Source organism: Salmo salar, chromosome ssa19 (genome assembly GCF_905237065.1).
Source record: "Salmo salar chromosome ssa19, Ssal_v3.1, whole genome shotgun sequence".
NCBI classification, from domain to species: Eukaryota; Metazoa; Chordata; class Actinopteri; order Salmoniformes; family Salmonidae; genus Salmo; species Salmo salar.
Window position 1 is genome coordinate 58,995,216 of NC_059460.1, and position 23,312 is coordinate 59,018,527.

General features: G+C 42.2%; 1 protein-coding gene across 4 annotated transcripts in view; it reads left to right on the plus strand.

Annotated features, from left to right (window-relative positions):
* lrrc4bb (leucine rich repeat containing 4Bb) overlaps positions 1 to 23,312 on the plus strand; it is a 42,144-nt gene that overhangs the window by 2,635 nt on the left and 16,197 nt on the right. Inside the window, exons 2-3 of one of the 4 annotated variants that reach the window (XM_045702557.1) lie at positions 9,077 to 9,094; positions 9,311 to 9,873. The gene's annotated coding sequence lies outside the window, so the exon portion shown is untranslated. Of the gene's footprint in view, positions 1 to 9,076; positions 9,095 to 9,310; positions 9,874 to 11,492; positions 11,767 to 23,312 lie in introns of those variants that run through there. The other 3 variants (XM_014158840.2, XM_045702556.1, XM_014158841.2) reach the window with 3 other exon arrangements.

The window sequence follows — 23,312 nt, forward strand, 5'->3', positions numbered from 1 at the left end:
ACCTACTGAAGAGATGAGTCTTCAGTAAAGACTTAAAGGTTGAGACTGAGTCTGCGTCTCTCACATGGATAGGCAGTCCATTCCATAAAAATAGAGCTCTATAGGATAAAGCCCTGCCTCCAACTGTTTGCTTAGAAATTCTTGGGACAATAAGGAGGCCTGTGTCTTGTGACCGTAGCATACATGTAGGTACAGTTGAAGTCGGAAGTTTACATACACCTTAGCCAAATACATTGTAAATCAGTTTCACAATTCCTGACATTTAATCCTAGTAAAAATTCCCTGTTTTAGGTCAGTTAGGATCACCACTTTTATTTTAAGAATGTCAAATGTAAGATAAATAGTAGAGACAATGATTTATTTCAGCTTTTATTTCTTTCATCACATTCCCAGTGGGTCAGAAGTTTACATACACTCAATTAGTATTTGGTAGCATTGCCTTTAAATTGTTTAACTTGGGTCAAACGTTTTGGGTAGCCTTCCACAAGGCTACAACAGAAAGTTGGGTGAATTTTGGCCCATTCCTCCTGACAGAGCTAGTGTAACTGAGTCAGATTTGTAGGCCTCCTTGCTCGCACACGCTTTTTCAGTTCTGCCCACAAATGTTCTATGGGATTGAGGTCTGGGCTTTGTGATGGCCACTCCAATACTGGCCACTTTGTTGCCCTTAAGCCATTTTTCCACAACTTTGGAAGTATGCTTGGGGGTCATTGTCCATTTGGAAGACCCATTTGCGACCAAGCTTTAACTTCCTGACTGATGTTGTGAGATGTTGCTTTAATATATCCACATAATTCTCCTTCATGATGCCATCTATTTTGTGAAGTGCACCAGTCCCTCCTGCAGCAAAGCACCCCCTCAACATGATGCTGCCACCCCCATGCTTCACGGTTGGGATGGTGTTCTTGCCTTGCAAGCCTCGCCCTTGTTCTTCCAAACATAACGATGGTCATTATGGCCAAACAGTTCTATTTTTGTTTCATCAGACTAGAGGACATTTCTCCAAAAAGTACGATCTTTGTCCCCATGTGCAGTTGCAAACCGTAGTCTGGCTTTTTTATGGTGGTTTTGGAGCAGTGGCTTCTTCCTTGCTGAGCGGCCTTTCAAGTTATGTCGATATAGGACTCGTTTTACTGTGGCTATAGATACTTTTGTACCTGTTTCCTCCAGCATCTTCTCAAGGGCCTTTTCTGTTGTTCTGGGATTGATTTGCACTTTTCACACACGCGTCTCCTTCTAAGCGGTATGACGGCTGCGTGGTCCCATGGTGTTTATACTTGCGTACAATTGTTTGTACAGATGAGCGTGGTACCTTCATGCGTTTGGAAATTGCTCCCAAGGACGAACCAGACTTGTGGAGGTCTACAATTTTTTTCTAAGGTCTTGGCTGATTTCTTTTGATTTTCCCATGATGTCAAGCAAAGAGGCACTGAGTTTGACGGTAGGCCTTGAAATACATCCACAGGTACACCTCCAATTGACTCAAATGATGTCAATTAGCCTATCAGAAGCTTCTAAAGCCATGACATAATTTTCTGGAATTTTCCAAGCTTTTTATTAAAGGCACAGTCAACTTAGTGTACTGTAATTTCCGGACTATTAAGCGCACCTGAATATAAGCCGCACCCACTGAATTAAAAAAAAATATTATTTTGAACATAAATAAGCCGTACATGTCTATAAGCCGCAGGTGCCTACCGGTACATTGAAACAAATGAACTTTACACAGGCTTTAACGAAACACGGCTTGTATCAAAAATAAATAGGCTTTAACGAAACACGGCTTGTAACAAAAATAAATAGGCTTTAACGAAACACGGCTTGTAACAAAAAATAAAAAATTAGCAGTAAGCTTTAGTTGTCTTTTTGCACTGAGTCAATTCCTCACGCTGCTGTTTCCAACGTCTTATCATCGACTCATTAAGACCAAGCTCCCGTGCAGCAGCTCTATTTCCTTTTCCAACAGCCAGATCAATCGCCTTCAACTTGAAAGCTGCATCATATGCATTTCTCCGTGTCTTTGCCATGATGAGTGTGACAAAATGACTACCATAATCAGAATGATGGGAAGTTTGAGAGCGCTCGATTTAATCTAAATAGTAAACAAAAAAGTTGTTTGACCTTAACCCGTTCGGCAATTTCATTGGTCTAATGAAAGCTTCATGCCGCCAAAAAACTGAGCACGTCACAGAATGTGTTTTTTTTGGAGAAAACAAAATTGAAAGCGGGAAAAATCCATATATTAGCCGCGTCATTGTTTAATCCGCGAGGTTCAAGGACTGGGAAAAAAAGTTGCGGCTTGTTGTCCGGAATTTACGGTATATAAACTTCTGATCCACTGGAATTGTGATACAGTGAATTGTAAGTGAAATAATCTGTAAACAATTGTTGGAAAAATTACTTGTGTCTTGCACAAAGTAGATGTCCTAACCTACTTGCCAAAACTATAGTTTGTTAACAAAACATTTGTGGAGTGGTTGAAAAACGAGTTTTAATGACTCTAACCTAAGTGTATGTTAACTTCCGACTTCAACTGTATGTACGGCAGGACCAAATCGGAGAGCTAGGTAGGACCAAGCCCATGTAATACTTTGTAGATTAGCAGTAAAACCTTGAAATCAGCCCTAGCCTTAACAGGAAGCCAGTGTAGGGAGGCTTGCACTGGAGTAATATGATAAAATGTTTGGGTTCTAGTGAAGATTCTGCCGTGTTTAGCACTAACTGAAGTTTATTTAGTGCTTTATCCAGGTAGCCAGATAGTAGAGCATTGCAGTAGTCTAATCTAGAAGTGACAAAGCATGGAATAGCTTTTCTGCATAATTTTTGGACAAAACATTTCAGATTTTTGCTATGTTACGAAAATGGAAAAAAAGCTGTCCTTGAAATATTTTGATATGTTTGTCAAAAGAGGTCATTCACAGTTTTATTTGAGATGACTGTACAATCATCAAGATTAATTGTAAGAACCAACAGCAGATCTCTCTCTCTGTTTTGTCTGAGTTTAAAAGTAAAACATTTGCTGCCTTCCACTTCCTTATGTCTAAAACACAGGCTTCCAGGTAAGGCAATTTTGGGGCTTCTCCATGTTTCATCGAAACGTACAGCTGTGTGTCGTCCGACATAGCAGTGAAAGTTGACATTGTGTTTCTGAATGACATCACCAAGAGGTACAATATATAGTGAAAACAATAGTGGTCCTAAAACGGAACCTTGAGGAACGCCGAAACTTACAATTGATTTGACAGAGGATTAACCATCAGTGATTTGTTTCTGACAGATAAGATCAAACCAGGCTAGAACTTGTCCGTGTAATCGCTCCAAAAGAATGTGGTGATCGATGGTGTCAAAAGCAGCACTAAGGTCTAGGAGCACGAGGACAGATGTAGAGCCTTGGTCTTATGCCATTAAAAGGTAATTTGCCATCTTCACAAGTGCAGTCTCAGTGCTATGATGGGGTCTAAAATCAGACTGAAGCATTTCGTATACATTATTTGTCTTCAGGAATGCAGTGAGTTGCTGCGCAACAGCTTTTTCAAACATTTGAAAGGAATGGGAGATTTGATATAGGCCAATAGTTTTTTTTACATTTTCCGGGTCAAGGTTTGTCTTTCAAGTGAGGCTTTATTACTGCCACTTTTAGTGAGTTTGGTACATCCATGTGAGTGGGCCAGTTCATTTTGCATGGACCGGTCCACTTAGATTGCTTTCCATCTTCATTTTTTATAATCTTCTAGCAGTATAACATGACTGAAGTGCCAGGGGTTCCCCTGACCTAGTCTGCTTTGGGCAGACTCTCTTCCCAATATTCTTGTCACGTCCTGACCAGCAGAGGGCGTAATTGTATTGGTTTTGGTCAGGACGTGGCAGAGATGTTTTTGTGTCATGTGTTTAGTTAATTGAGGTTGGACTCCCAATTGAAGGCAGGTGTGTTGAGTTGCCTTTGATTGGGAGTCCTATATAGTAGTGTGTGTTTTGCTTTGGGGTTGTGGGTAATTGTTCTTGTCATTGTGTTTGCACCTGACAGGACTGTGTTGGCTGTCAGTTATTCTTGTTTGTTAAATTGTATAGTGTTCAGTTTGAGTAAATATGACGAACACTAACTCCGCTGCACCTTGGTCTTCTTATCTCCATGACGACAGCTGTGACAATTCTTGCATTTTGACCAAACATGCCTGCCGGTAAACAGTGCACTGCCACCATCAGGCAATAAATATATTGAAGGTACAAAACATTAGGAACACCTTCGTAATATTGAGTTCCAACCCCTTTTCCCCTCAGAATAGCCTCAATTTGTCAGGGCATGGACAACAGGGATGCTTGCCTATGTTGACTCCAATGCTTCCCACAGTGTCAAGTTAGCTGGATGTCCTTTGGGTGGTGGACCGTTGTTGATACACACGGGAAACTGTTGAGCGTGAAAAACCCAGCAGCTTTGCAGTTCCTGACACACTCAAACCGGAGCACCTGGCACCAACTACCATACCCTGTTCAAAGGGACTTAAATCTTTTGTCTTGGCCATTCATCCTCTGAATGGTTCTTCTTTGGCGGATCGTAAATACAACTTAAAACCTGTTGAGGACACAATGGTAGAGCGTGGCGCGAAATACAAAAACCTTAAAAATGCTATAACTTCAATTTCTCAAACATATGACTGTTTTACACCATTTGAAAGATAAGACTCTTGTTAATCCAACCACATTGTCCGATTTCAAAAAGGCTTTACAGCGAAAGCAAAACATTAGATTATGTCAGGAGAGTACCCAGCCAAAAATAGTCACACAGCCATTTTCAAAGCAAGCATATATGTCACAAAAACCCAAACCACAGCTAAATGCAGCACTAACCTTTGATATTCATCAGATGACACTCCTAGGACATTATGTTATACAATACATGCATGTTTTGTTCAATGAAGTTCATATTTATATCAAAAACCAGCTTTTTACATTAGCATGTGATGTTCAGAACTAGCATACCCACTGAAAACTTCCGGAGAATTTACGAAATTACTTATCATAAACGTTGACAAAATACATAACAATTATTTTAAGAATTATAGATACAGAACTCCTTTATGCAACCGCTATGCCAGATTTTAAAATAGCTTTTCGGCGAAAGCACATTTTGCAATATTCTGAGTACATAGCTCGGCCATCACAGGCTAGCTATTCAGACACCCGCCAACGTCGGGGCAACCTAAACTCAGAATTACTATTAGAAAAATTGGATTACCTTTGCTGTTCTTCGTCAGAATGCACTCCCAGGACTTCTACTTCAACAACAAATGTTATTTTGGTTCCAAATAATCCATAGTTATATCCAAATCCCTCCGTTTTGTTCGTGCGTTCAGGTCACTATCCAAAGGGTAACGCGCGAGCGCATTTCGTGACCAAAAAATTCAAAATATTCCATTACCGTACTTAGAAGCTTGTCAAACGCTGTTTAACATCAATTTTTATGCTATTTTTCTCGTTAAATAGCGATAATATTCCAACCGGACAACGTTGTATTCATTCGAAGAGGCAAAGAAAAAAATGGCAAGGTCTCGTGAACGCGTATCTCCAGTCTCTCTGTCCTCAGGCAGACCACTTAAACTCTGCTCCTGTTATCTGCCCAGAGACACGGGACGCGTCATTCCACTTTCTGAAGGCTTTAGAGAGCCAATGGAAGCCTTAGAAAGTGTCACGTAACAGCTCAGATGCTGTAATTTCGATAGAGATGCAACAGAAGGACTACAAATTGTCAGACAGGCCACTTCCTGCATGGAATCTTCTCAGGTTTTTGCCTGCCATATGAGTTCTGTTATACTCACAGACACCATTCAAACAGTTTTAGAAACTTTAGAGTGTTTTCTATCCAAATCTACTAATTATATGCATATTCTAGTTTCTGGGCAACAGTAGTAACCAGATTAAATTGGGTACGTTTTTTATCCGGCCGTGAAAATACTGCCCCCTATCCACTTAAAGGTGCCTACACTGCAACCTACTGTACTAAAGTGTGAGGCCAGTCACAACCTACCTACATTAAATTCTCTTCATTATTCCTGTTCCTAAAAGGAAAGAAATTGCGCCACCAACTAACCCTACACCTATATACCACAAATCTCATACACCCAGGTACAGCTCTGCAGCAGCCACCTACACTCATTAAAACCCCACTACCCCATTCCACTACTTTGACCTTATCTACTCCGTACCATGCCAATGGCCTGGAAAGACAGGACATCACCCCTCAACACACCCTATAACTCTTCTGAAGTTTAATCTCGTATACCCAAATACTTCTCTGCATCAGCCACCATAACATCTATTCTCTGTGATTTACGTTCCATTTCTGCGGTACAGTTAATAGCCATTGCTATGAATGCTAAGAAGCCATCCTTACTGAAGCATTTCTCACTCGTTGCCCTATCCCTCTGTGCTGACACAAATATACTGCTCACTGGGGTCCTCTCAGGATCCATCACCCTTGACCCATCCTCCTCCACTTTCTTCACTGCATCAGCATACGACACACTCAGCACTACTCTGACTCTGGCCACTTCAACCTGCCCATCTCACACCGGACACTTCGATCCCCAGCAGCATGAGCACCCCTACAGTTGACACACACAACTTTATCCACCGAAACGACACAATCCTCTGTCCCATGCCCTCCTGCACACTTCCCACATCTTGGAATCTCCCTCCCACACTGCTGAAACATGACCATAAACGTTGCACCTGAAACAGTGCAGTGGATTCTGCACAAAAGCAGGATAACTGATATATCCTAACATGACTAGGTCTGGTAGAGACTCTGACTCAAAAGGACTGACAATGACCCCACTGTTTTACCATGCTCCCCACCGGTTCTGCGTCGCACCAAACGACGGGCGTCACAAACACCAGGAATTTTCAACTTCAATTGCACCACCTCCACACTTAACGCTACCCCAGAAATAATTGAATGGTGCCCTGTTCCTAAAAGCAAAGCAAGAAACAGATCTTGACCCAGGTTGCGTGACGCTGTGTGCCTGCTCCCTCTGGTCAGAAGAAACACAAACAAATATCACAAGTCCACCACATGTTACCTTCACTGATTAAACTGCCCTCAACTCCTTTCTCACCCACCCTGAAACCACAAATGGATCCACCAAAAGGCAAGGGTCCACTTTCTCCACAGATGTCATTCCTATTGGTGCAGATTCTTCTTTATCATGTCTGACACTATTCTTCCTCAACACACATCTTCGCACTACATTCGGCGCTTCTCCTTCCTCGCTGTCTATAATCACATCTCAGTTCACCACGCTCTTGTCGCGTCTTCATCCGCTGCATTGCTTGCAGAGCACGGACTGATGGCGTTTCTCTAAAACCCAACCTTCTGTGTCAAGTCTGGCTATCTCTGACCTCTCCATGTTTCCTTCACGACCATACCTGCTCAACTGAACACTTACGACCTTGCTCCAGCCACCGCAATCATGTTAGCAAAACCCTAGCTCACGATCCATGTCTCAAGGCTTAACAATCCTGATTTTTAACCTGTCTCCTCCACTTAATCTACACTGACTGAAGTGGATTTAACAGGTGGGATCAATAAGGGATCATAGGTTTCTCCTGGATTCACTTGATCAGTCTATGTTTTGTACACTCCTTTAAATGGAATATCAGCAATCTACATTAGATTTGTGGAATATATATCATGCAACCAGTCCTTTAACAAAACTCACCCGACCCAGATGATTCTATCATCAATAGGCGCTAAAGGTAGTTAGCATCTGAATGGGCTAGATATAGCCTAGGCCTACCAATGATATTGTGTTATAGGACGGAATAACTTTAATATATTTGGAGGAGTGTGTCTTTTGTAGCCGGACAAGAGGCGCTCTTTGGAAATGGGGATGGATACAAACCGAACAGAGTATCCTGCACTGATGGACGAACTACAGTGTGTGAATTGTGAATAATACAAAAGCCTCACTAGTAGACCATTTTAGAAACCTTTTATGGATCGGCTTCTTGACAAACGAAACGGAATACAAGCAACTGTTACAGGAAAATAACACAATTGTTTGTAAATATGAGTGTCACCAGATCATCTCTTCTTCCATGATGAGCATATAGCCTACATGGAGGGGTTTTCACACATCCAAAATAATAACAGGAGCTGGCTAAAGTAATGTACAATACCCTCCTAGATAGATAAAAGGGGATGCTCCCAAACTTGATCTTCTAATAAAACTTTGGTGATTTAAGATTTATTTTAAAGCGGTCTGATGAGCCAAACCCTTTATGATAGTCGTGACTAGTTGGTGAATGCATTGGGCAAGACAAAATAAATAGCCTTCATTGAGAAGAGGGGAGGTTATGCTTGGTTTTTAATAAATGTTTTATTAAAAATAATCATTTTTTAATGTTTCTAAATAAGAGGTTTACTGGTACAAAATGCACATCCCTCTTGTTCCATGGGCAAATAGTCACTGTACGTCACAGCTGGATAGGCTGCGCTTCCGCTGTCAAAATCCATACCATAATAGACCAGGTTTTGGTTGGTCTTAAATATCCCCACCAGCACTGCCTGAAATTGGCACTTTAGCGCACATTTTTAATAACACATATTGCCACCACTCACACCTCAGCGCAAGCGAGTTCATATAAAACAGGTAAATTAACAATCCTGGCGCTAGGGTTTGAAAACAGAAGAGTGCCAGCTTTAACAGGTCGAAATTACAAATGAGCGTGAGTAAAATAGAGCCCAAGAAGTCTTACTTTCAATTTCCAAAAATAATTTTAATAGACCTTTTTTAATGGGAAGGAGAAAATATAACAAAAACCATACTACTAAGTAGGGGCGGCAGGTAGCCTAGTGGTTAGAGCGTTGGGCCAGTAACCGAAAGTTTGCTAGATTGAATCCCCGAGCTGACAAGGTAAAAATCTGTCGTTCTGCCCCTGAACAAGGCAGTTAATCCACTGTTCCTAGGCCGTCATTGTAAATAAGAAGTTGTTCTTAACTGACTTGCCTAGTTAAATAAAGGGGGGGAAGTAACCTAATGATGTGTGTAGTAATGATTTCAAACTTTTTTTTATGCAGGCAAGTCCAGTGTTCATAGTAAGTCAACATGTTACTTTCTCAGATGGCATTGGTTGTTTTTCTTGCTTAGATGTTCTGGTCTGACATTTCATCAAAATCCGTCAGTTCTAAAGTTGTAAGCTGTTACAAAAAGTAGCCGAGCTGATACGCCACCTTTTTACATAATGCAGCTGCACTAATGGTTAAGGTCACGGAATTAACAATAAAGGTTCCCTCTTTAATATCCTCCTGCAGGTAATCCAAGGATGATAACATTCTTCACTGTTGTCTGTGGCAATACCTTGGGTTCTCATAAGGACTTTTTGAAACAACTCACCATGCAACGAGACTTTACTGAAGTGTGGACCCCGGAGAAGAGTGATGTCATCATAACTTTCTGTCCTATCGTCAGTCGTGTTGGGACTGATATTGAAGCAGCACTGCAGGAGATCCCAAGTAACGAAGGAAAGTTATTGACATATATTATATATCTGAAATGTTTTATATCAAATCCATGTCAGTGTTGACCTTTGTATCTAGCAAGATGCTAATTACCTGAATGTTTTATTTGTTAGCTTTTTCTTATGCTAAACATTTTTTTGGTCACTCTCTATACAGCTGGTAAACGTGTTGTTTTGGTGGTGCTGCATCATTCCTTCAACCCAGACTGCACAGTACCCGACAGTAGCAGACTGGTGACCAGAGATGATATGATAACAGTGGACTGTCTGTTTCATGAGAACCAGGGACTACTGGACTGTCCTCGCAATAAAGAAGCAGTCGGTACGATTTGGAGGGGTCTGAACATACAGCCAAAGGTAATTCACCCTACCAACAACCTACGTGTACTAGTAGTACATTTTGTAATGTTTTTTTATTGACCCATTCAAATGTGTCATATCACCTATACGGTATACAAATTTGGAGAAACACAGATTTCACTTAAATGTTTTAGGGTCCCCTGGGCTCCATATCCAGCTCTCTGAAAGCCTCTTGCTTGGTGTCACACATTTTGTCTCTTAAGTATGAAAAATAAAGTAGGCCTATACTCTAACAAAACAATTGCACTTATATACGATATCAAATCAAACTTTTTGTCACATGTGCCGAACACAAGTGTAGACCTTACTGTGAAATGCTTACTTACAAGCCTTTAACCAACAGCGCAGTTCAAGAAGTGTTAAGAAAATATTTACCAAATAAACTAAAGTAAAAAATTATAAAAAGTAATACAATAAAATAACAAGAACGAGGCATGGACTCACAAGTTGTCGAAAGCGGTCTACAGGAATGCTGGCCCATGTTGACTCCAATGCTTCCCACGGTTGTGTCAAGTTGGCTGGATGTCCTTTGGGTGGTGGACCATTCTTGATACAAACACTGTTGAGCATGAAAAACCCAGCAGCGTAGCAGTTCTTGACACACTCAAACTGGTGGGCCTGACACCTACTACCATACCCCGTTCAAAGGCACTTAAATCTTTTGTCTTGCCCATTCACCCTCTGAATGGCACACATACACAATCTATGTCTCAAGACTTAAAAATCATTCTTTAACCTGTTTCCTCCCCTTCATCTACACTGATTGAAGTTGATTTATCAAGTGACATCAATAAGGGATCATAGCTTTCACTTGGATTTACCTGGTCAGTCTATGTCATGGAAATAGCAGGTGTTCCTAATGTTTTGTACACTCAGTGTATATCAAACAGTATTTTGGGTGAATGGTCTGTATAGTCATCGTTTCTTTATAACTTTTACAGAAACATATCATTAACCTAAGACTAACACAAGATTATCAGCAAAAAGTTAGGAGAAGAATCCTGAGCACAGGTGTAAATTCAACGTTCATGAAGGGGCGGCAGGTAGCCTAGTGGTTAGAGCGTTGGGCCAGTAACTGAAAGGTTGCTAGATCGAATCCCCAAGCTGACAATGTACAAATCTGTCGTTCTGCCCCAGTTCTTAGGCCGTCATTGTAATTAAGCATTTGTTCTTAACTGACTTGCCTGGTTAAATAATGTCATATGGTAAGTTCTCATGTATACCCATTTAATCATGTGTTACCCATACAGAATATATTCTACAGGTACATATATCACATTGTGAATATGGCCTTGTACCATTTTAAGATGTAAAAAATTATCTGTACATTTGTTTATTGTTGTTCAGTAAACTTTTGTTTTGATCAGAGTTGCACTAATGTGTCATACTCTCTAGATGTGTATGAGGAACGAACTTAAATCTAAAAAAGGATGTTATCACGTGAGCCACGTCAGCCTTGTCTTTGGATAATAAAATGTATTATGAAATTAAATTGTCTTGAGGTCTCATTTTGTTTCTGACGCATACAGGTCCAGCTGTGCAAAGGTGATTTAGTTAGTACTGTCACTGATGTGAACATGATGCATACTTTTCTTAAGAAGAACTTGTACTCAATTTATTAATAGATGCTGTAGAGTAAGTGAATGGGCTTTAGCTCATAACAGCTTTCATGTACCATAGTGCTATTTCCGACATGCAGAGAAAAGGGAGAGGGAGGAGTTCATTGATATCACCTGACTAAAGGTAAAAGTGTAAGGGCTCTTCAATCCACATTGCGGAAGTTCAGCTTTACAGCGTCATTGAAAGGGAATGTTCCCGCTTTAGAGGAAACTGCATTCACGGTAACCTTTTCATTTCTATCACGGAATCTGTAACTCTTCAACACATACTGTAAGTAGTCAACACCCAAGAAGATTTATTACAGACACCATATGCAAAATGCTGTTTAAATGTATTACAAGCAGTGTGATTTTCATGGACACTTCAGTATTGTATAAATGTTATCTGAGTTGGAGTGAGGTAAGAGGGCATCGCTGTAAATGTAATTTCCCAAATAAGTGAGTTTCAAAAGTATTTCGGACAGTGACATTTTTTTGTTTGTTTTGGCTCTGTACTCCAGCACTTTGGATTTGAAATTATACAATGACTATGAGGTTAAAGTGCAGTGTCACGTCCTGACCAGTAAAAGGGGTTGTTTGTTATTGTAGTTTGGTCAGGGCGTGGCAGGGGGTGTTTGTTTAGAGTGTTTCGGGGTTTGTTGGGCAATGTTCTATGTTAGTCTATTTCTATGTTTGTTCTAGTTTTCTATTTCTATGTAGTTTATTGGGTTGACCTTCAATTGGAGGCAGCTGTTCCTTGTTGCCTCTAATTGAAGGTCCTATTTAAGAGGGGTGTGTTTTCATTGGGATTGGTGGGTCGTTGTTCTGTGTGTAGCTGTGTGCCTCACAGGACTGGTGTCTGTCGTTGTTTTTTGTATTAAGTGTTTGTTTAGTTTCTTCGTCATTAAAGAAAATGAGCATACACATTCCCGCTGCATTTTGGTCCACTCCTTACGACGAATGTGACATGCAAACTGTCAACTTTAATTTGTACTGTATTTCCGTCCATTTTAGGGGACCAAAAGTATTGGGACAAATTCACTTACTGTATATGTGTATTAAAGTACTCAAAAGTTAAGTATTTGATCCGCGTACGGTTTGTTGAATCATTATCCGTACTAATTTTTCTTACGTCGTCACAAGATTGAATTAATGAACAGAGACGGTGTGGGCGTAGAGGGGCGTAAAGGGTCTGCAACAGAATACTGTCACCTGTGCTCCCTCTCCAGCCTCTAGGTCACCAGACTGATCGTTATGGCGCACACCTGTCACCAGCGTTACGCGCATAATGACACTCACCTTGACTCCATCACCTTGGGACGCATAGAAATAGTGCACATAGAACAGATCCACCACTTCTTAGAGTGATTCATAGTCACGTGTACAGGTGTGATTTCAGGGTACAGTGAAAATCTTTAAGCTTCGAGCACCGACATGCAGGACTAAGTGAAATAAAATAATGAAAATGGTAATAAAAAAACGATATAAATAGCACTATATACATAATAGCAACTGTGGCAGTGATGAATAAATAAATGTCCATATGGGTGGAGGCAGAGTAAAGACTTGAGGGGGTGGGATGACCATAAGGGGAGCAGCAGCATGACCATTTGGGGGGAGGGGGGAGCAGTAGGAGAAAGAATGTCCATACAGGGAGTAGCAGGGGGAGGGGGAGCAGATAGCTGGCTAGTGGTGGTTACTCAGCAGCCTGATGGTCTGAGGGTAGAAACTATTGGTCAGTTTTGTAGGTCAGGCAGTGTGCACCCAATGGTGCGTTCGGCTGCATGCATCACCCTCTGAAGAGCCTTGCGGTCCGCAGTGGTGGAGTTGCCGTACCAGGCTGTGATGCAGCCCAGCAGTATGCTCTCGATGGTACTCCTGTAGAACACTGTGAGGGCCCTCGGTGACAGGGCACATTTTTTCAGCATCCTGAATTTGAAGAGTCGCTGTCGTGCCTTCTTCACTACGGTGTCTGTGTGGTTAGACCATTTCAGCTTCTCTGAGATGTGTACACCAAGGAATTTGAAGTTATTGACCGTCTCCATGGCGGCCCCCGTTGATGAGGATGGGGGCATGTCCAGCCAGGTTCCTGAGGGAGAGGTTGTTTACCTGGCACCACGCCGTCGGAGTGCCTACCTCCTCCCTGTAGGCCATCTTGTCATTGTTAGTGATCAGGCCTACTACTGTCGTGTCGTCAGCAAACTTGATGATGGAGGCCACGCAGTCGTGGGTATATAAGGGAATACAGGAGGGGACTGAGGACACACCCTTGTGTATATTTTCCATGCTCTTTCTGTTAAGAACTTTATCCTTGAGTGTGATCATTTCAGTAACTGCTACTTTGCTTTTGCTCTGATGTGATCACCCCATTCATTTATACATTTATTCTTACAAATGTAAGTAATGCTATGTCTGTATGATCTGATTTCTGAATGGAATACTGTGCTGAGCCTACTTTTAACTAGCCTTTACCAAATGAGTCAGGACAACATGGTGTTGATGTCCTTTAAACTTGAACCGCAATTCTGATTCAACCACAAAGGATTAAAGACCATTAGCCTGTATTGGGGGGGGAAGCTAAAAAAGTTGCCAAGGACCATCAGGCAAAACAAGGGCTTGATGCTGCATTATGCTCGCTCCACAGGGAGCGAAGTACTGTACTCTCTATAGTTGTTGTCTCTAATGCTGATAAACCTGTGTGTAACACATGTCCTGTTGGATGAGCAAGGACTATCAGCTAAATTAAATGCAAATTACAAAAGATTACAGTGTGACCTATACACTGCTTTCAGTGTGGCATTCAGTGAGAAGGTCAGGGGTCGCTCACCTCTGCATACAGTGCAGGAAAACGTGTCCTTCATAACCTGCTGCTGAAGGATTTGCTGCTGCATAGAGGCCACCACTGCAGGAAGAGAGTCAGCTGCAAGAACCACTTCCTCTATCTTGCTATAGACCTTGAAGGAAAAGGTGTCTTAAACTATTACGGACTACAAAGGGAAACCCAGACACGAGCTGCCCAGTGACACGAGCCTACCAGATGAGCTAAATGCCTTTTATGCTCGCTTTGAGGCAAGCAACACTGAAGCATGCACGAGAGCACCAGCTGTTCTGGATGACTGTGTGATAACGCTCTCGGTAGCTGATGTGAGCAAGACCTGTTTAAACAGGTCAACATTCACACAGTCGCGGGGCCAGATGGATTACCAGGACGTGTACTCACAGCATGTGCGGACCAACTGGCAAGTGTCTTCACCAACATTTTCAACCTTTCCCTGACTGAGTCTGTAATACCTACATGTTTCAAGCAGACCACCATAGTCCATGTGCCCAAGGAAGCGAAGCTAACCTGCCTAAATGATTACAGCCCCGTAACACTCACGTTGGTAGCCATGAAGTCCTTTGAAAGGCTGGTCATGGCTCACATCAACAGCATCCTCTCGGATACCCTAGACCCACTCCAATTCGCACCTGTACAAAAGAAACACCTATGTATGTGAGAATGACTACAGCTAATCATTCAACACCATAGTGCCCACGAAGCTCATCACTAAGCTAAGGTCTTTGGGGCTAAACACCTCCCTCTGCAACTGGATCCTGGACTCCCTGACGGGCCACCCCCAGGTGATAAGGGTAGGCAACAACATGTCTGCCATGCTGATCCTCAACACTGGGATCCCTCAGGGGTGTGTACTTGGTCCCCTCCTGTACTCCCTGTTCACCCACGACTGCGTGACCAAACACTACTCCAACACCCTCACTAAGTTTGCTGACGAAACAACAGTGGTAGGCTTGATCACCGACAACGATGAGACAGCCTGTAGGGAGGAGGTTAGAGAACTGGCAGTGTGGTGCCAGGACATCAACCTCTCCCTCAATTTGAGCAAGACAAAGTAGCTGATTGTGGACTACAGGAAAAGGCAGGCCGAACAGTCCCCCATAAACATCAACGGGGCTGTAGTGGAGCGGGTCGAGAATTTCAAGTTCCTTGGTGTCCACATCACCAACGATCTATCATGGTCAAACACACCAAGACAGTCGTGAAGAGGGCATGACAAAACCTTTTCCCCCTCAGGAGACTGAAAAGATCTGGCATGGGTCCCCAGATCCTCTAAAGGTTCTACAGCTGCACCATCAAGAGCATCCTGACCGGTTGGATCACCACCTGGTATTGCAACTGCTCGGCCTCCGACCGTAAGGCGCTACAAAGGGTAGTGCATATGGCCCAGTACATCACTGGGGCCAAGCTTCCTGCAATCCAGGGTATATATAATAGGCGGTGTCAGAGTTAAGCCCATCAAATTGTCAGAGACTCCAGTCACCCAAGTCATAGACTGTTTTCTCTGCTACTCCACAGCAAGCGGTACCGGAGCGCCAAGTCTAGGACAAAAAGGCTCCTTAACAGCTTCTACCCCCAAGCCATAAGACTGCTGAACAATTAATCAAATGGCCACTGGACTATTACATTGACCCCCCCCTTCCATTTGTTTTGTACACTGCTGCTACTCGCTGTTTATTATCTATGCATAGTCACTTCACCCCTACCTACATGTAGAAATTACCTCTAACCTGTACCCCCGCACACTGACTCGGTAACGGTACCCCCTGTATAAAGCCTCGTTATTATTATATTATTGTGTTACTTTTTATTATTTTTTACTTTAGTTTATTTGGTAAATATTTTCTTAACTCTTCTTGAACTGCACTGCTGGTTAAGGGATTGCAAGTAAGCATTTCATAAGGTCTACACTTTTTGTATTCGGCGCATGTGACAAATAAAGTTTGATTTGATTTGTCTTCCTTCCTGCACCTTAAAAGAGATTAAAACAAAAAACTTGACATGCAGGGCAACATCTCCTGATATCATGTCCTTGTAAATAAAGAAAACAGTAATTTACTGCTACACATCAGCTTGGCAGCAAACTTGCACCTAAAACCAATTTCTCGCACAACCCACGCTTCTTACATCTAAGCTCCATTGCCTTATCCAGACCCCAATATATTTGTATTGATACAATCTAATCTAATCGCCGGAAGCTCTGGACTGGGAACTGTCGCCGGAAGCTCTGGACTGGAAATGCGCACTGGAGGCCTGATGCGTGGGGCTGGCATAGGTGGCGCCAGACTAGTAACATGCACCTCAGGGTGAGTGCGGGGAGCAGGTTCAGGACACCCCCCGGACTGGGCAGGCGCACTGGAGGCCTGATGCGTGGGGCTGGCATAGGAGGCGCCAGACTAGTAACACGCACCTCAGGGCGAGTGCGGAGAGCAGGAACAGGACACCCCGGACTGGGCAGGCGCACTGGAGGCCTGATGCGTGGGGCTAGCATAGGAGGTGCCAGACTAGTAACACGCTCCTCAGGGCAAGTGCGAGGAGCAGGCACAGGGCGTACCAGGCTGGATAGACTCACTGGAAGCCGGGTACGTGGGGCAGGCACAGGATATACTGGGCCGTGGAGGCGCACTGGAGATCTCGAGCGTAGAGCTCACACAACCCGTTCTGGCTGGATGCTCAACCTAGCTTGACACATTTTTTAAATCTTTATTTTAACAGGGAAAACAGACTGAGACCTGGATCTCTTTTACGGCTGTGCCCTGTGTAAACATGTTGACATGTACAGTTTTAGGCATACAGACAAGAACATTTCAAACATACCAAACAAAGACATAATTCAACAGAAACAATCACAGACAACATCATATTAATCCTCCATAACATTTTTGAAATGGGCAAGGGACACCAGAGTGTCTAACTTAAGTTGGATCTGCAGTTTGTTCCATAAATAAGGTGCAAAGGAACTGAAGGCAGTCCTACCCAACTCTGTGTAGACCGCAGGAGTCTTTAATGTAATCCACATCTGTGATCTGGTTTTAAAATTTGTATATCTAGTGGAAATGAATGATGATATATATGGAGGTAGTTTTAAAAGAAGTGCTTTATAAATAAACAAGAGAGCATGTTGCTCTCGCCTCACAGATAGAGAGGCCCAACCCACATGTTGATATAGGATATAGTGATGAGTTTTGTAACTATCACCCGTGATAAACCTGAGTGCACAATGGTAAATAGCATCCAGTGGTTTTAATGTGTTTGCCGATGCATGCATATAGATAATATCACCATAATCTAAAACGGACATAAAAATAGCCTGCACAATTTGTTTTCTATTTACGGAGGACAGACAAGCCCTGTTTCTGTAAAGGAACCCTATCTTGAATTTGAGCTTTTTTCCTAATTCAGTAACATGTTTTTTAAAAGAAAGCCTATCATCTAACCATACCCCTAAGTATTTATATGCAGAGACCTGTTTGATTTGAGTACCATCCAAGCTAGTGATTACAAAAGTGTTTCTAACTGAGAGTTTAGACCTAGAAAAAAACATGACATTTTTTTTTCTTAGCGTTTAAAACAAGTTTAAGCTGTAAAAGAGACCCCTGTAGTATCCTAAAATCAGACTCCAACTGCATTAAAGCTTGGTCCGCTGTTGGAGCAATAGAGTACATCACTGTGTCATCTGCATATAAATGGAATTTACAATATCTGACATCATCACCAATGTTGTTTATATAAAGTGAGAACAATAGTGGGCCAATTATTGAACCCTGAGGGACCCCTTTAAGTAACTGTAAGGGGTCAGACTTGACCCCGTCGACCATGACGGCCTGAGTTCTATCTTTAAGATAGTCATAAAACCCTCGGCAGGCATCAGTGCCCAGTCCTATAGATGACAGTTTACTCAAAAGGATAGCATGGTCTACAGTGTCAAAAGCTTTTGACAAATCTACAAACAACGCAGCACAGTGCTTTCTATCATCTAAGGCATTTGCAATATCATTTACAACAAGCATAGTGGCCGATGTGGTACTGTGTTTAGATCTAAAACCAGATTGATTGGTGCTAAGAATACTGTTAGCAGAAAGAAAAGATTGTAACTGTTTGTTGACTATAGATTCTAGGATCTTTGCCAGACAAGGGAGCCTAGAGATGGGTCGATAGTTATCCAAATCACTACTAAATGCGAGGCGCGGGCACAGATCGCACCGGCCTGTGAATGCGCACTGGCGACACACTGCGTATCACCACATAACACGGTGCTTGCTTTGTTACTCGCTCCCCACAGTAAGCACGGGGAGTTGGCTCAGGTCTCCACCCTGACTCTGCCAAACTCCCCGTGTGCCCCCATTGGGGGGGGGGGGCTGCCTCTCGCACTTGCCTCTTGGTGGATATAGCGCCTCATAATAACGCCGCTCTGCTTTTGCTGCCTCAATCTCCTCCCTCGGGCGGCAATACTCCCCAGCCTGACTCCCAGGTCCCTTCCCGTCCAGAATGTCTTCCCAGGTCCATTCCTGATCACGCTGCTTGGTCCTTTGGTGGTGCGTTATTCTGTCAGTGTCCGTGTATAGGAGATGAGAATTAGAGTCAATCGCAGAACACCGAACTGAGTAAAACATACGTCTTTACTCCAGAAAAAGCTCATCATACAAAATCCACGCAGGGATAAAACAATAACGATACAAACAACAAACACGACCAACAGTAAAACAAAAACTAGAACCTAAGAACATAGACATAGAAAACATAGAAAAACACAAAACACCCCCTGTCATGCCCTGACCAACTCTACCATAGAAAAATAACATCATACTATGGTCAGGACGTGACAATGATTCCATATGTGTTATTTCATAGTTTTGATGTCTTCACTATTATTCTACAATGTAGAAAGTAGTCAAGATTTATTTTATTTTGATTGAAGTGGACTTAACAGGTGACATCAAAAAGTGATCATAGCTTTCACCTGGATTACCTGGTCAGTCTATGTCATGGAAAGAGCAGGTGTTCCTAATGTTTTGTACAGTCATTGTATGAGTTTTTGATAAATGTAAATCAAATTGTATCATACGTTTTTTTTTATCAACTTTTGCATAAAATCAATTTAGATGGAATATCAGCAATCTAAATTAAATGTATGGAATATACACTCAACAAAAATATAAACGCAACATGCAACAATTTCAAAGATTTTACTAGGTCCATATAAGGAAATCAGTCCATTGAAATAACTGAATTAGGCTTTAATCCAGCGCATGCATATGAATTTAAGTGTATAAGTGAAACTCATTAACGTTGTAGTTTTCTCCTGTGTTCACTAGGTGACAGCAGAGCACACTGGTTGTTCAGCGGAGTACAGCAGCAGACATATTCTTGCTGTAAACCATCAACTATGTATACATTAATCATTAGTAGTATTGTGAAATACATGTACTAAATCAGCACAAGGTACACTATAGATACAAAAGTATGTGGACATCCCTTCAAATTGGTGGATTCGGCTATTTCAGCCACACCTGTTGCTGACAGGTGTATAAAATCGAGCACACCGCCATGCAATCTCCATAGACAAACATTGGCAGTAGAATGGCTTTGCTGAAGAGCTCCGTGACTTTCAACATGGCACCGTCATAGAAGTTTTGAAACAAGTCAGTTTGCGAAATTTCTGCCCTGCTAGAGCTGCCCCGGTCAACTGTAAGTGCTGTTATCGTGAAGTGGAAACATCTAGGAGCAACAATGGCTTAGCTGCGAAGTGGTAGGCCACACAAGCTCACAGAACTGGACCGCCGAGTGCTGAAGCGTGAAGAACGTAAAAATTGTCTGTCCTCGGTTGCAACACTCCCTACCGAGTTCCAAACTGCCTCTGGCAGCAACATCAGCACATTAACTCGGCTGGAGTGGTGTAAAGATCGTTGCCATTGGACTCTGGAGCAGTTGAAACGTGTTCTCTGGAGTTATGAATCATGGTCTGGGGCTGTTGTTCATGGTTCGGGCCCCTTAGTTCCAGTGAAGGGAAAGCTTAACTCTACAGCATACAATAACATTCTAGATGGTTCTGTGCTTCCAACTTTGTGGCAACAGTTTGGGGAAGGCCCTTTCCTGTTTCATCATGATAATGCTCCCGTGCACAACACGAGGTCCATACAGAAATGGTTTGTTGAGATTGGTGTGGAAGAACTTGATTGGCCTGCACAGAAGCCTGACCTCAACCCCATCGAACATCTTTGGGATGAAGTGGAACGCCAACTGCGAGCCAGACCTACACTAATGCCTGACCTCACTAATGCTCTTGTGGCTGAATGGAAGGAAGTCCCCGTAGCAATGTTCCAACATCTAGTGAAAAGCCTTCCCAGAAGAGCGGAGGCTGTTACAGCAGCAAAGGAGGGACCAACTCCATATTAATACCCATGATTTTGGAATGTGATGTTTGATGAGCAGCTGTCCACATACTTTTGGTCATGTAGTGTATTTTCACAAAGTATTGTCAAAAGTGTCATTTATTTTCAAATAAATTGGATTTATTATCCCTGACTTTTGCTATCTGATAAACATTGGTATCTAGATAGCAAATTTGGGGCAATCATTTTCCTGAATAAGCCGTGTTAAATCTGTCACGTATTTCTTCATCATCCGATGATATAGCGAAATCGTCGTCTGAAAATGTGGACCAATACGCAGTAGAGTTGACGTTCATTTTCTTAATTTATTAAAGAACGTTGAACACAAAAAACAAGAAAACAAAAAGCACGACAAATGACAGTTTTGCAGGCTCACAAAAACACGCAATGCAAAAACAATCTCCCACAAATACAAGACAAACACACCCAACTAATATAGGACTTCCAATCAAAGGCAACACCAAACAGCTGCCTTCAATTGGAAGTCCACCCCAATTAACTCAACATAGAAACACACTCACTAGACTACACATAGAAATACATAAACATAGACCATAACTCAAAACCCGGAAATAATAAATCAAACGCCCTCCTAACTAACACACCACCCTGAACCACATAAAACAAATACCCTCTGCCACGTCCTGACCAAACTACAATAACAATTAACCCTTATACTGGCCAGGACGTGACAAAATCATTCGCTAAATATTTATCAATTCTGTGCTTGCTAAATTATCATAATTACTTCTTAATGTTTCTAAATGTTTCTACATTTTTAAAAGTAATTAAATACAAATGAATTGTTAATGAAGGGGTGGCAGGTAGCATAGTGGTTAGAGCATTGGACTAGTAACCGAAAGGTTGAAAAAATCAAATCCCTGAGCTGACAAGGTAAAAATCTGTCATTCTGCCCCTGAACAAGGCAGTTAACCCACTGTTCGTAGTCTGTCATTGAAAATAAGTATTTGTTCTTTACTGACTTGCCTAGTTAAAAAAAGTGTAGTAATGCTTATTACAAATGATCACATTTGTATTTTTTTGTTGATGGGAAAAATAAACTTTACAGAAAAATATAATGTTTATTGTTACCTTAAATAAAGTAAAAATAAATAATTTGTAAAATAAAGTTACATTTTAATTCAGTAAAAAAATATATAAACAATTCATAATATTACTTTCAGGTGAGGCATTTTGGTTAACGTCTGTCTTAATATGTTGTTTTAACTAATACATACTTGTAAACTCTTTTCTGAAAGTCATTCTTGAATATACCCTATTATATTGGAATACATCCCCACCGCATCACTGCACATACTGCTAGCAATCATAACAGGCCCACATCGGCACATAAACATGAGTGCATGCACATAACGCACACGCACGCACGCACGCACGCACGCACACACACACACACACACACACACACACACACACACACACAAACACACTGTGTACAAACCAAAGCGATTTCTCACAGACGGGAAATGATGTCAGGTCTTGTCTCCAAGGAGATGGAGGCAGTTGCTAAGATACTGTGACACTAGAATCTCTCCTCTGGCTCTCTCCCTCCCTCACACAGCACACAGCGTTGTCACCATGAATAGCACTAAATTCACTCAGTATCTATCTCTTTCTGTATCACAAATGACATTGAACGGTTTTCTATCTTTTCAGTCACAGTTATAAATAGAACAGATCCAAAAGTCTAAAGTGCCAAAATATCAATTCGTTAGCAAGCTCAAATCAGATGCCTATCAAGCAGACTGCTATTTTGTTTACTAGAATCTCAAAGCATATTTTAATGACCCACATTGTCAAACAATGCGTGTAAATAAATGTTCACCACAATAGGAATGGCACAACCAGCTTGGCTATCTGAAAAGACAGGGCATAGAGACAGCTATCCAACATCCTTGATCCAAAGTGTCATGGAATTGATGAATACGTAGCGACACCTTCCTGTGTGTCTCCACGGTCCTAGCTGCACCTCTCCAGAGCTATCAGCATGTTACATGTGTCTTGCGATGACATGCCACTGCCAAATCTCCACCCCCCCCCTCTCTCTCCCCTGTGGATCATAACACCACGTTAAGAGTTTATGTGTTGGGATGTATTGGAGATGGTGTACATGCGCCCCTCTCTCAATGGCAGGATTAGTGCCATCCACTGTATTTCTGTCAGGTAGCCTCTCTGTACTGATGACACAAGCAATACAGCTATAAGTGTTTGTTCATTCGCCTACACACACACACACACACACACACACACACACACACACACACACACACACACACACACACACACACACACACACACACACACGAACGTGCACACACACCAACACACACGTACTGCCACACATGCAATGACAGCGAGGACAGAGTGTTGGGAGGGTCGGGCAAGAGGTAAAGCAGGGGGTGGGGTGATCTTTGGTGATGTGTATGGAAACATTTTAAATGGTGCAGGGGTCGGAAGGGAAAGAGATGTACGGAGGAAGAAGAGCGAGAGAGAAGGGATTGAAAGAGAGCCAGAAAGGGAGAGTGGGATTGGGAGAGGACTAAGATTTCAGCAGGAGTGTGGGGGGAATGCAAGAGACCAGGGGAAGAG